General features: G+C 38.9%; 1 long non-coding RNA gene across 3 annotated transcripts in view; it reads right to left on the reverse strand.

Annotated features, from left to right (window-relative positions):
• The window catches only part of LOC111092834, a 275,718-nt gene that overhangs the window by 258,512 nt on the left and 1,373 nt on the right, over nucleotides 1-15,833 (reverse strand). The window lies entirely within an intron of this gene.

Raw genomic sequence — 15,833 nt, forward strand, 5'->3', positions numbered from 1 at the left:
TCAGTACTTTCCTATGAATAACAATGAACAAGCAAGCAAACAAAACTAACTCCCTGGGTTTTACAATCTCTTCAGATTGTTATCTTCTTGGTTTCCTTTCCAGGGTAAATCTGTTTGCTCCTGGACCTCCTGAAAACTTCTTTCTCAGAGGCCACCAATGACTTCTAATCAGCAAATTCAATGAACTGTTTTATTATTCACTTTATCTTATTCTTTCTAACATGTCTGTTCTTACCAACTAATCTTGAGCTCACGCCATTGCTTGGCTGGAGACATACCACATACTAACTGTGCCTTCCTTGCTTCCTTCAAGGATTCCAATTCCAATTCCTTCCTCTCCCAACTTGTCAAAAATGATCTTCCACCAGATTCATTCTCTAGACCCCTTTAATTTCTTCCCTGATTTCATCAACTCCCAAATTTTAAACTATTGCTTCTTGTAGATCATTCCAAAATCTAAATTCCAACTGCCACTGGACATTTCTACCTTGGACCTTTTAGAGAAAGGGTTGGTAAAACTGTTTCCACAAGGGATAGATAGTAAATATGTCAGCCTCTGCAGGCCATATTGTCTCTGTTATAACTACTAAACTCTGCTGTTGTAGTATGAAATCAGCTACAACACATAAATGAATATGACTGTTTCAATAAAACTTTATTTATAGACACTGATAAATTTCATATAATTTTAATGTATTACAAAATGTCAGTCTTCTTTGGATTTAAACAAATTAAAAATGGAAAAGTCATTCTTAGCTCTTAAAAAGACAGGTAGCAGGATGGATTTGGCCCTCTGGCTGTATTCTGTTGACTCCTGTTTTAGAGGCATTCCCACTGCCACACATTTCCCAGCCATTTACTACTCTTTCCCATTGTGATAGTGTTTCTTCTTTATTTTAAAATAAAAATAAAGACATGCTTAAAGAGTTTTAATGCTGTACAATATCTGGCAGGTACAGACTTCCTTTAGAGTGGGTTTGGGGAAAACAAATATGGATACAGCATTCTTATTTCAGAAAAGGAAGTTGAGGTCCAGCTTGGATTGTCATAAAGTAGTACTAAAGCCACCATTAGAACTCAATTCTCCAGATTTTTTGGACCAAGCCTCTATATAAATTGTCACACAGTAGTCAATTGCCTATAATGTGTGGTTTATATCTTTCAATACAGAAAGAAATAGAAAACTTATCAAAATTCTTTTCAGATCTATAATCCATACTATACTATACCCCACACCCCATAAGCATGTTCTTTTTCTGTCAGTCTGATGGCTCATTATGATGCTTCTACCCAGCTTAGGCAGCCAGGAACTGCTGGAAGAGAGGTAACAATGTTTACTAAAGTGAAGTTCCACAGATGCCAGTGTAAGGTTGAAGTAGAAAATGTTGTAAGTGTAAGGAAGATCTAGATAACAACTATCATAATTTTGATACCGGCAGAGAGAGTTAAAGCTCAGTTTTGTATTTAAAAAAAAAAATGTATTTGCTATCAGAAAGAGAGAATGGATGATGCTCCTATAGCTAATGCCTATTTTATTCTCTTCCATGTATTTTCTCAGAACTCATTTGGGGTTCTGAGTTCTACTAAGAATGTTGTAATATTCACTCAGTTTTTGAGTTTTATGAGAACATAGATTCTTCTGTAATTTCTTTTCCTACCTATTCAATTTTAGGATTGAGAGAAATGAATTCACCCTTACATCATTCAGAGGCTACATTTTGTTTTTTAGCCATAGGCCAATTTGGCACTATTTATTTTAACTTTCATATTTCCTATTATTTTGTTAATATCTATTCTGGAGGAAGAACTTTACAAAAAAACCTAAGTTATAAATACTATTTTGCTTTGTGAGGAAAACAGCAAACCAACAAATGCACACACACACCCATACACACACACTCAGCAAAGCACCGTTAGGTAGAAAACCAATTGGGGATATAAAAAAGCAAACCATGAACAGGTATTAGTGATTTTTCCCTCTGTCCAATTTATACATTTTTTTGGAAATTCAAGAATGTTAACCGTGCCTTATGCTTTTATTCATTATTGTATTATAGGGTGACTCCTGAAGAATCTTGTTTCTTTGGAGTACATTTGATCATAAGCAGAATTTGGCCCTAATTAAAATGAGATTATCACAGGATACTATATCAAAGAAATGTGCTTCTGAAATGGGTATTCTTTTACTTATTTTCCTTTAATGGATATAATGAAGGCCAGAACATATTACCCCTTTCAAATAACTATTCTTTGGAAAATATATCTGCCTTTGGTAAACAGATTTTTATGTCTGAATGGAAGATTAAGTTAGCTTTATTAATTTCTTAATGTATACAGAAACTCGTTATCAGAATCAAAGGAAAACAACTGAAAACATCTAGAGCATTGTTTTCTGAAGGAAATTAATTTTTGCTTATATAGTTAGAATATTCTCAATATTGGCTTTTGGGCAGAACTGGAGACGAGTGCCACAGCAGGTACATGCAAGAAAATAACCAAGGTTTACATAATGATTCCCAAAATAAGGAACAGTTTTTTCTACTAAGAGTCCCATAATCTCAACCACTGATTTATAAAGTCCCTTAGGTGAGAGGTTGGATCACTCAGGGCATTCACCTGTGTCCCCCATGTGATTTAATAAAGTTGATACATCAGTAGACTCATGAACACGAACATTCATTTTGGATAGCGGCACAGGTGCCCCTGTTCCAGGTAGCAATAATGCCCAAGCTCATTCTATTTTGGATGACAGCTTTTCTCATTAGAGACATTTCAATGTTCAATAAAGATGTGTTTTGCTGGCTAAAAAAAAAAAAAAAAAAAAAAAAAAAAAAGGAAAGAAAAAAGAATATTCTCTGTATTGAGGTAAAATACTTTACAACAGACATCTTGCAAAATAATTTCTGTAGTAGTATTATAGAGTAGGCTAAAGCTACTAAAAGAAAGAACCCCCCCCCCAAAAAAAGAAAGAAAACCCCCAAGTTCAGTGGTTCAAAGAACAATGAAGTTTATTTGTCTCCCAGTTCATAGTGCGAGACAAGCATTCCAGCTTGGTGGGCAACTCTGATCCAGTCAGTTGTTGGGAGACCCAGGCTGGCAGCAGCTCAGCCATCAACAGTTGGCATGCAGGGCTGCTCTGGTTGTCACCATTCCAGCTGGCTAGACAGGGGAAAGTGCGGGAGGCTCCAGCCAGGGATATCGTCTCAAGCAGATAAAGTAAGTTCCTTAAATCACTTGTACTCATATTCCATTGACAAGTATCCAGTCGCACAGCTACACAGCTACAAGGGAGACTGGGAAATACAGTCTCTCCGTGTACCAGGAAGAAGGGAAGAACAGAAGCAGCAGGCAACTGCAGTCTCCATATACCGATTGTGAAAAATGATAAAATACCAATAACGTACACTGCAAGGTCTCCAGAATGTTATACAAACACAAAAAGAATATAGGAAACACCTTATTTTTTTTTTCTATTATGAGAATATTCAACAAGGTGAAAACCAAGGCAGGTCTCTTTCATTTTATGTTACCACATCAAAAAGATTTTTGTTATCAAACACACAGAGGAAATACCCAACTTAAAATAAATCATGTTCTAAAAGCTGGGAATGCATTTTCTCATAGAAACAATGCTCTAAAAATGGCCAGGTTCCAAAATTATTTCAAAAGGGCTCATTTACCTCCTGTGGTATATCTGCAATGAAAAGTAGTGGAAGACAATACTGTCCTGTAGCACTCAAAATGGAACTATTAGTTAGAAATAATTTTTAAAAATATTTTTAATATGGAAATTAAGGTTAAGTAGAGAAGGATATGATGTAGACTGGGAAACGGAAAATGAATACTTTCATGTAAAGCCAAAGTGAACTTTCAAAAGTATTCCAACAGTGGCTCTTTAGGTTTTTCCTCCTTGAAGGTTTATCATAAGCAAAATGAATGTGCTTATCAGCTATGCATTACATGTGGACTTTTAGAACAAGATGGGAGAGATAAAATACTAAACACAGATTTAGTAGGAGGAGAGTGTTCTGTAAAATAATCAGGTAAGAGCTGGGAGGCAGAAGGGAAGGCAGGAAAAGTCTCATGTGGTCTTGTCTCTACATCTACAAATATACACCAGGAAAGATATAAGTAGAGGAAAAGACCAAGTTGAGGGTGGGAAGAGGATCTGAAGACTGACATGTGCAGAGCCTCCTGGGGGAAGGATGAAAACAATTTGGGACTGGGTTTTCTCTGGTCCAACCACCAGGAATTTACTTACTGCCTAGAAGGTCTCAGGCTCAGAGAGACAGCGTACAAGCTACTATGCATAAAGAAGGAATGTTCATAGGCTGAGAGGAATTTAGGGAGTAACTGGCTTCTATTTCATTTCTCTTTAATTGGCGCAAGCAAGGTTTGTGATTTAAAATTAAGAATGAAAACCTATCCAAATGCAGATCAGAAGAATCTCATGACAGAAAAGACACATCTGAACAGGGCTCCTACAAATATACCCAGTATAAGCCTCCTTCTACCTTTCAAGTACACGTTTGTTTTGTTTTGTTTTGTTTTGTTTCTAGCTGTTCTATTCCAGTACAGCTTAATAGTCCCCCTACTACTTATAACATGACTTCTGAAGATGCTGGATCTTAAGTAAAAAGGCAATTTTAGGCAGCTTGATCTAGGGGTAGGTTCTGTATCTTAAATGCAGCAGAGGGCCGTTCTCTGTGAGCCTGACTGCTTAAAGCCCATTGATTGCAGAATTCACCAAGAGATACTGGTTTCTCTCACTTGACAACTGCATGTACTATAATCAGAAAGACATGACACTGGGCTCCTCTAAAAAGCCCAAGCCTCAAATTGCTTTTGAAGCAGTATTTGGTCTAACCGTGGCACCAACAACAATGAACCATCACCACGGGCATCAAGAGCCCAGCCTTTAAAGCCTGAACACGGAACAAAGATTTCTTTAACTTCTGCAAATGAAAGCACCCTTTGAAAATAAACAAATTCTCAAATTGGTCGCAAACTATTTAATCAAATGTTTTTTTGTAGTTTCAGAGAATACTAATACAATTCTAAGCATGTTGGCACAATTTTGCTCACAAATTTCTCTTATTCCAGCTTGCTGCTGTGTTAACTATTTTACAGAGAGATAAAAGTTGATGAAACAAGGGATAGAAATGATGTGAGGTTTCAATACAAATGTTTGTTTGTATTCTGTCTGGAGTCTTAACTTTGAGCCTAATTAGCTGCATTATCTTGAGCAGGTCCCTAGACATCTCTGGATTTGATTCCTCAACTGGAAATTGAAGGGATTGGATGAGATGAGCTCTAAAATCCCTTCCAGCTCGACAGGCTGTAATTCAAATTTTTTCAGCTTCAGTTGTGCCATGACAGGGGATTTTATTGGCAGTCTTGAATTACTTGAAGATGGAGCATACTGCTTCATGCCTATGCAATACTGCCCTGAACAGATATCTCACAGCTGCTCTGCTTCCTCCTGTTGGAGGCTTTTTGGATGGGGGTGAGACTGTGAAGTTCTGTGCCCAGCTCTAAAGAGTTTTTGAAAAGCTGCCATGTGACTCTTAAGAAGATTTTCGTATACAACCTGACTACCCAAAGCCAACTTTACAAAGCAACAAACAGGCATTCACAGTCAACACCAAGAAAAGCCTTCCCCGCTCAGCCCCTGCCTTGCCACACAGAACTCTCATTCAAAACAATAATGTCAAGTCCAGGCTCAGATTTCAAATAAAAGACTGATTTTTAAAAATAAAAGCAATGACATTTCAGAGGCCTGGTTTTCCAGTATTTTCATTTGGAGTAATAAGTTCTGAGTGAGTATATTTATCAGTAGGATGGACCAAAACCAAAATGAACAAATATAGGAAAAAAACTTTTCTTTCTAATACTCACCCACCTGGGAGCTAAGAACTGCAGCTCTACTGGTTCTCATTTCTGAATCACTACCAGGCCATCGAGTTCCCTCTTCCTGGTCTTGAGAGGCTGGGTTTCTGGTCTCCAACCTGAGTCATTGTCCTAACATAAGACATCATTCAGGAGGGAGCATCTCACTGAATGATCAGGTCTCCAACCCAAAACTTCCGGTTTTTGTAGAAGGATTAAGGATAATTGTAAACTTGAACTACAGCCGATTCTAGGTCACACACAATTCAACTACTCTATTGGTAACTATTAATTATTGTCATCCCTTTTTACACATGCAGAAACTGAGACCCAAACAGATTAAGTAAATTGCCCCCAATCAGTACCACCATACTGTCGCTAATGCTAATCCACACACTGTCAGTTTGCCTGGAGCCATCTACAGTGCTCTCTCTTGCCTTCAAGAGTGGGGTTAGGAGGAGAAAGAAGAGTTAAAACTGACAAACAGCATTAAAGACTTAAATATATTTCATTCTCAAATATTCTATCCTTTTTTATAACTGTCCTCACTCAGGCTCAAGTCTCTGAAGTCAGCTCTGAAAAGTGTATTAATTTAACTAACAAAGACTCACTCAGGTGCCTCTTACAGATGTAGTAACTACTGAACTGACTGGCGGAGAGTAGGTTTGAAAGTAGAGAAAAGAACTCCAAGATGCTGCCCATGCCCTAGGAAGATCATAACCCAGTACATGAAGCCTTTCAAACCTCTTCCAAACCTGTTACTTCCCAATGCACTTCTTTCCTGCCTATATTAAATTAGGGAATCATCTATCTATAGTCTTCCTATAGTCTCAATCTTAGAAATTTGAATTTTAATCATTCATGTGAATTCTGCACTGCCTCTAAAATATATCCTAAGGATGTCCTTGAGCTCTCACAGTAAAATAGTTATGTGCAAAGTAGTTCTTCCTCCAAATCACCACTTCCTTTCCAACTTCAGCCTTCTAGAAAGACAGTAATTAAAATCACCTGCCTTTAATGACTATGCCATCAGGTCTCCATTGGTTTCCTTTTTCTGCACAGCACCCAGTCATGGGTGTTGATTGCCAAGGTCTGGAATTTTAACTCCCATGTCATCTTGCTTGTTTTGCTTTTTTTACTTTGATTCTTTTTTTTTTTTCTAATAACCCTCTCACTTGCTCCTTTATAAAATGACCAGGCAGGACTAGGAACCCTTATCTACAAAGACCCCCACAGTACAATCATGATTACTCTTTTATTACAAGAGAAGGAAGACTGGCATGCTATTCCCTGTTTGATTAATTTCTGACATTTGGGTTCTAGGACATAGTTTTTGTTTTAACCAACACTTCCTTAGGGAACATAAGGTGCTAAAATTAAAACACGAAAACAAAAAATGCCTCTGCCCTGAGGAAAGGAAAAAGATTTCCTTTTCTTGATTTACTTTCCGAAACTAACCCAAAGCTGAATTGATTATCTATTTCCGTCTAGAATCACTGGAGTATTGTGCAGTTTTTCTTCAGTTTGACATGTTGTCATGACCCCTATTAGTACATAGACTTCCCAGTTTTGAGGGCAACAAGTAACATGAGGCTATTTCTTCTTAGAGTATCCACTCCTTGTTTGTTTGTTATAAAGCTCTACTGATTCACAGAATGACTTTTTAAGAAAACCAATGCTCACAAATTTATATATAAATTGAATGCTAAGAGTGAAGTCACAGAATAAAGTAAGAAATACAAGGATCCCTGGGTGGCGCAGCGGTTTGGCGCTTGCCTTTGGCCCGGGGCACGATCCTGGAGACCCAGGATCGAATCCCACGTCGGGCTCCCGGTGCATGGAGCCTGCTTCTCCCTCTGCCTGTGTCTCTGCCTCTCTCTCTCTCTCTGATGACTATCATAAATAAATAAAAATTAAAAAAAAATTTAAGAAATACATAATAGAATTACATTTACTTGGTATTATGTTCCTGGTGCAAATCTATTTTAAAGCCTAAGATTTTTTTTCTGGATTTTTTAGTTGGATTTTGAATTGCTATTTAGGTCATTACTAGAAGCGGGAGCAAGCCTAGTCTCCTTTCTTTCAATGGTTTCAATTATTTATGATTCATAGATTCAGAATGTTAGATCTACATGTGACACTGGAGGTAATTTTGTAAGCCCTTGGTATAAGAACAATGAGCTCCCAGCTGGAAATGCAGCCTTCTTGCAACAAATACACGTGGGGGGGGACACATGGGGGTACAGAAGAGGGAAAGTGGACTCCCACTAGGCAGCCAGATCTGTCCATCAATGCTGGAGTTCAAAAAAACCACTGGCAGGTCATACCTCCATCTTACAGAGGTCGAGAAAAGCAAAGGGACTTCCCCAGGGTCACAGAGCCGACTTAAGCAGTAGAAGTAGCACTCACTGGGCCATTTCCTAGAATGGTCCTTTTACCCAGGAAAAGACACATACAACCAGGAATGTCCTTTATTTTTTTTTTTAAAGATTTTATGTATTTATTCATGAAGGACACACACACAGAGGCAGAGACACAGGCAGAGGGAGAAGCAGGCTCCATGCAGGGAGCCCGACGTGGGACTCAATCCCAGGTCTCCAGGATCACACCCTGGGCTGAAGGTGGTACTAAACCACCGAGCCACCTGGGCTGCCCAAGAATGTCCTTTCAAATGCACATAGTGGGACACCTGGGTGGCTCAGTGTGTGCCATGGGCTCAGGTCACAAATCCGGGGTCTTCTGATGGAGTCCCATATCAGGCTCTCCACAGGGAGCCTGCTTCTCCCTCTGCTTATGTCTCTGCCTCTCTCTCTGTCTCTCATGAATAAATAAAATCTTAAAAAAAATAAAAGAAATAAAATGCACATAGTTAACTGTGAGCTACTTTCTCAATTTGCTTATATACTGACCTGAAAACTTATCCATCCTTCTAAAATATATTAATTTATTTTACTATGTGAACAGTTTATAATGAGGCTTTGATGCTGCTGGGCCTGCCCACTCCTCACTCCCCACCCAGCACCTTCATCACAGGTGAAAGGAACCTGCTTAACCCAGACCTTAATTTGTGATTCCATTGTGATCTTTTCACTTTAAATTTGTGCCACTTCTATGCTCTATTCTCTCAGCCTTTTTGATTCTTGCCCTACTCTTTAACTACATACTGTACTGGTAAAGACTACAGATTTGGGAGCCCCACTTCCTGGATTTGTTTTTTCTTTTTTTTTAATTCCTGGATTTGAATCCTAGCTCTACTACTATCTAATAATGGAATCTTGGGTAATGTACTTAATCTCTCTCTGCTTTGACTTCCTAATCTATGAAATGGGTCAAATAATAGTACTTACCTGATAAAGTTGTTGTATTTAAAAAGTTAATATATGAGAAGCATTTAGGACAATGCCTGGCACAAAGAATACTGAGACAGAAAATTATAATTACTGGCTTTGCTGGAAGTATCTTCTCACCTAAGAGCCTGCAGATAATAACAACACTTACATGACCAGGTACTGTGCTGAATGGTGTACACACATTATTCTAATTAATCATAATAACTCTTTTTGTGACACTACTATTATCCTCTCCTCTCCCACCTCTCATTTGTTTTGAGATAAGAAAACTAACATCTGAGAGCTTGAATAATGTGCCCATGGTCACCCAGGTAGTAAAAGAAGCAGAGTCAGGACTTGAACCAAGATCTGTCTTGGTATCTTTCCAAAATCTCTGAGAAAAGGACCTTAGAGTTCTTTTAAAGTTCTTTCATTTAAATGGGTTGACTTACCTCCCACACAGGTCAGAAAGACTGGGATCTCCAGAGGGAAGGAAAGGGTCTCTCTTTGAAAATGTTTGGCATAGGATGAGGATACCATTAATGTCAGGCCCACCTACCCCCTACCTTCCACTGTGCCATATAGTACTCACATGGACTGTACTGCCAGAGGCCACACACAACCCACTGTTTATTGAGTACAATATTAGGGAATACTGTTCTGATTCAAGCCAAAGCAGTACTGTTTACAATTTCAATATCAGTAGTTCTTGGAGTTGTTTATTTCTACCCAGCTTCAGGGTATAAGGAAGCCTTATACCCAGTTTAGAAAAAAAAATTATGGTTTTCCTCTCTTCCATCAGAGCCTATATATAGCCAGTATCTTGCCACTCCTGTCCCAAACTGGCCTATTCTCAGTTGTCAACTTTTCTTCCTTTAGTCTTTATGTATCTCCCCTGGGGATAAAGGGCCAGGAGAGGGAAGAGAAGGAAAATCCTTGAGTTTGCCAAAGGAACACTATGCACTGCCTTGTCCCTGCTCCTGTAACACCTGCCCACTCCTATATCCTCTAGAGTTATGTACCTTCTTTACTCTGCATCCCAGAGCCTTCACTAAGAACCTCCCAGGGCAGCCTCTGGGTGCTCCCATGAAATGCAAGTGAATCAACTACATGACCTGTTTTTCCCAAAGACCCACCCATAGCACCCATGTTGGGCTTGGATTATTGGGCTAAATCTAGCAAAGGGAAGAGCATGTGAAGAATTTTTACTCTATTCCTTCTCCCCACACCCACCATCCTATTTAGCTGTCAAACTCTAAAAAAAATGTCAGAGAAGGGGCACCTGAGTGACTCAGTGGTTGAGTGTCTGCCTTTGGCTCAGGTCGTGGTCCAAGGGTCCTGGGATCAAGTCCCAAATCAGGTTCCCCACAGGGATCCTGCTTCTCCCTCTGCCTATGTCTCTGCCTCTCTCTGTGTCTCTCACAAATAAATAAATAAAATCTTTAAAAAAAGGTCAGAGAAGCTGAAGCTGAATGTTTGTTATATAAGGAATGGTTGAAAAACAGTTTGAAGAAAGATAAGGAGGGCTCTAGAGGAGGTCAAGGGAGACAGAAATCCTGGTGAGCAGCAATGGGATTGACACAGGAAAGATAAGCAGGCAGGTATGTTTCTAGGACCAATGGAAGAAAAGAAAGGGGGAGATTGGCAAGTTGGCTTCAGATATAAGCCTTAACCAAGAGTCCCTTAGTACCATTCCAGCCTCTCTGGATCGATCCTAAATTTTCCTAACATACTCAGTTCCTTCCCTGCTGGGCACCTTGCCTCAGTTCCTGAAGCCACCTCCAGCTACCACTGCTTGGCACAAAGGGTAGGTGAGAGGAGAGCACATGCCAGAAAAGGGGATATGTTCTTTACATCTCTAGTTGTACACCGTAAGTTTTTCCTTTAGAAACAAGTTCATACATGTTGTTTGATCTCTGTAGAGCTTTTAGTATGCTTCAGTTGCTATACGACCGTTAGGGTTGTTCTGGGTCTCTAACCCATATATGATGTGCAGTGGATATTGCTGGTACCCTGCCCATATCCCCTTCTTGGCCTGGTACCTGCATCCCTAGCTGCTCAGTGCTGGCTGTAAACTGCAGCCGCCCTCCTCTCAGAGATTATCTTTGCCACTGGGGGAACAGAAAGTGCCTTGCCTTGGGGGTTACCACCAATCCTGTGCCAATGAGTGAATGATAATGGGGATGCGAAAGGCCAGCCTCCTTGACCAACTGTGATGCAATTCCTGCTTTAGAATTCCCCACAGAATCAGGCTGGAGCTGGTGTCCCGCTGAGAACCATGTCCTTACTTAGCTTTATTCCCCACTGAACTATGCAACCTCCCCTCCCCTTCTTCTGAGGCATGCTCCCAATGTCACTTATACCAGAATCCCTGTCTCAGACTACTTCCAGGGAACTCTACCTCAGACACATGTTCATTCCTTTTTTTTTTTTTTTTAAACAACTAAATTCTTTTATTTTTTTTAGATTTTATTTATTTATTAGAGACACACACACACACACACACAGAGGCAGAGACACGGGTAGAGGGAGAAGCAGGCTCCATGCAGGGAGCCTGATGTGGGACTCGATCCCATGTCTCCAGGATCACGCCCTGGGCTGAAGGTGGCGCTAAAGCGCTGAGCCACCTGGGCTGCCCAGACACATGTTCATTCCATATATTTATTAGAGGTCCTTTATTGTCACCAGAGTAATACATCTCTAGAGAAACCAAAAATGAAACAAGAATCAACTTAACAGGACCTTACAGCAAATTTGGACATACAACCCAACTTGATTTATAATATTCCTAGGCCTATACTTAATATCTGCTCTCTTGCAGATACTAACAGACTTCATTCTATCAAATCCAAAATGAAGACTTATTTATTCATACATATATTCATATTCATTTTTCTTACCACAGAACATGACTTAATATACTTATTTTTAAAATTAGCTATGTAGCATTTATCATTAACCAATTCATGTGCTATAACTCTTAAAAATGGATGGATGATTCTAAATAATTTTATAATAATTATTCTTGCTATGATCATATAAATCTTAGATTTTTAATCACTCTTTGAGTTTTTTTTTCCCTCCCAGGAACTATAAATTCTGCTATTGTGGATGATTTGGTCCCTGATAAGCATGTTCTGGTTAATCTAGCAGTGTTATAAAACAGATCAAATTTCTAGCTTCCAATTAATAAACATATAATTAAATACATGAAGGCAAAGCAAAAGATAATTTAATCTTTCTGCTATGATTCAGAAGTCACTTCAGGGTCATCACTATAAGCTTCAATTATAGTATTTCAGAAGTATAGGGAGATTGGTGGACAGCATTCAGGTTGGAAGAATGCCAGGCAGACCAGATTTTATTTCATGTATTTACAAAAATGCAACTTCATAACACCAGGTACCACATTCACTGTTTTTCCCCAATACACTGATCCTAATATAGCCTCTTGTGGAGAGTCCCCTATAATTAATCTCAGCTGATTAAATCCATTTTTCTAGTCTATAATAAAAAAAAATCAAGACTCTTCATTTTCATGGGATTATCGTCTGAGAAAACTTCTACCTAAATAGGACTTTTAAATCCCGTTTCTGAATATATTTGCATGTAGTCCTTTTGGTAGAGCCTGTTGTAGTTCCCATTTATAATTAATGCTTATTTTCATTACATACTGTACTTCATTGTTTAACAAAATAGACTGATCATCACCCTCCTACCCCATCAAACTATTGGAGGGTCTTTTAAGGGGTTGTTTATGACTTGGCAACTAAACTTCTTTTTTTTTTTTTAAGAAGAAACTATCATGACACTAAAAATTGCTACAGATCTGAGAACTGTTTGTTTCTAAAAAGCCCTTTTATGATGATCAAACAAATCACAAGATTTATAGATCTTTATCTTATTTCAGTATGCATACAAGGTATTCATTAGGAATGGGAAAGAATACCATATTTACTTGCTTTCCACACACATCTACTGAAGAGAGAACTTTTTTCCTTTTCATTCCAAATATTAGTAACAGTGATTAGAAGGCTTGGTAAGATAGGCTGAATAACTCTAAGTGTCCCCATCCATACAAATTTTAGAATATGACTTCAGGCTTCTGGGTAGTCTTTAGGTCACAAGATTGTGACTGTGACTCCAGCTATCACAACTACATTCCAGGGAACAACAGGGCTTATAGGTCAGTCCTGCTAGTACCCCACCACCAGATGCACAAGTTAGGAGTCCCAGACAACACCGCCCATCCACCTACCATGGCCTATACTAAGTAATTCCTATCTGCAAGGAAGGTTGTGAAATGAAATTTTTCATTGGGCACAAAATCAGATTTCTGTTACTAAAAGAGGTTCTGAAGAAAGGAAATGGGATAGGCAACTACCATTATCTGCTTTTCTTTTTTAGCATATGTTTTCTTAGATGAACTATGAGCTCATAAAAAACTGAGATTATGTCATATTAATTTCTGTAATCTCAGATCCTAGCACAATAACATAGTTTATTGTTTTTTAAAAATGTTTATTAATTAAAGACAAGATCAAAGACAAGTATAACAGATGACAAATGGGCATTAATTTATTCCATTTATTGACATTCATTCGTTTTATTGTTATTTCAACTAATATTAATTGAGTTCCCAGTCTGATCCAAGCTCTGTATCAGGTATGGGGTATACAGTGTAAGTACAATATTTATGTTGGCCTTATAAAGCAGGTGGAGGGAAGGTTAGGGAAGGATAGGGATTGGCTCTAAACGTATATAAGCAATTTCAAGGTAACATGGTAAGAGAATGAGAAGTGATCCTGAGCTATCATTTAAGGGTAATGAAGCTGTAAGTAGTGTGGGTGATGCACAGAATGGGAAAGAAGTAGAGAAAAAGAAGGTAAGATAGGAGGGCTAGGTAATAAAGAAACTTAAAACTTATAGTCATAAATTCATAATTTATTCCTGCCAGCACACATACCTGTTTGTTGTGAGAAAATGTTTGTTTCTCCCTCAGACTTCCTCATAAAAGGATTTCCCAACACTTTGTCTTTGATGGATCTGACCCACTGATAAGCTTCTTGGCTAGCCTAAACTGTAGTCATAACTGTGTTCCATGGACCTTATCCAAGCATGAAGCAACCATCTTCCCAGCATCCCATCTTACAGGATGATGTTCCCTGGTGGACCAATTTGGGAAATGTTGGTCCAGACACATATTTCTCAAACTTGGCAATATGACTCCACTGGACACCATAAAAAAAGAATTGCGGGGGATTTCCAGAGAAAGGGACTGATCTCTCAGAAACTGCGGATGTGAACCTGGTTTTCTTAGTGTGTTAATGGCTTGGGTTTCAGTTACATGAGTCACCAGGGGGATATAGGTTTCGCTGGACTAATGGTGCACCATTTCAGCATCTTACTGTCAAGTAAGTTATCTCTATGATGATTTGACTAGTAATTAAAACACTGTCTTCTCTCCCCACAAGTAATGCAATTCAGTTTATAACATAGATAGCTAGAAATGTATCTACATCAGTTCCTATTTTCTTTGCCTACCTTAGAGAAAAAGATAGCCCTAACCATGAAGCAGAGATCACAGGAAGAGAGAGACATTTGAAGATGGTATGCTATTGGCCTTAAAGAAGGAGGAAGAGGCTACAAGCCAGGGAAAGCAGGTAGCATAGAAGCTAGTAAAAGCAAAGAAATGGATTCTCCCCTACAGACTCCAGATGGGACACAGCCCACACCTTGATTTTAGAATTTCTGACTTCCAGAATTGTAAGATAACACATTCTTGGTTTTAGCCACTGAGTTTGTGGTAACTTTTTTATAGTTAGCAATGGGAAAGTTTTAACACATAGTAATATATCTCTAGATGCTGTTCTCCCCCACCCCCTCATTCCCACAGCTCTCCACACAAGTCTCTCTCTTGGGATTCTCTTTTTTCTGAAACTGCCCTCTCAAACTTTTCCTGAAAATCTAATCTGACTATGTCACAAGGCTTGAAGTGCATGAATACTCACTGATTCTAGTTAGGTTACTTTCTGGGAATATAATTAGAAACCAGAAATAAGGGTTGTTTACAAGTCCTGTCAAGGACATTTGGTGTGATCTCAGGAAGGCTTAACAGAGATGTGATTATAGCTAAGAAAGCTTCAAACAAATTGCACTACAAACTGAAGAAAGAATGCATTAACCATGTGGGGTTGAGGTAGAGAAGAGATTTTTCTGAGTTTATTCAGGACTGGACAGAGGTAAATTCACCGACTTTGGCAGCCATCAGTAAGACACACTCTGGTTTGGAGGTGAGGGTACTTCACCCAGTACCTGGATCCCAGCAAGTGCTTATCCTAAAGAGTGGTCATGGTTATACCACCATAGTAAGTTTCATCCTGATTTAAATGCTAGTCACATGAAAGCTGGTTGTCATGAGTCAATCCACTCTGTCCACCTCTGGATGGATGATAAAATTGAGGTCAAGACCTTGCTGGTGACCAACAGAAACTATATTAAGGTTCTTCTACTGCCCCTGCCCCCTCAGAAAGTTAAAGGATATGTCCTTTGGTAAGATCCTGAATCCCAGTTTAACAAGAGCCACACTCCTGCCAGCTATCACTCACCTCTGTT

The sequence above is a fragment of the Canis lupus genome, chromosome 27 (assembly GCF_011100685.1).
Source record: "Canis lupus familiaris isolate Mischka breed German Shepherd chromosome 27, alternate assembly UU_Cfam_GSD_1.0, whole genome shotgun sequence".
Classification (NCBI taxonomy): Eukaryota; Metazoa; Chordata; class Mammalia; order Carnivora; family Canidae; genus Canis; species Canis lupus.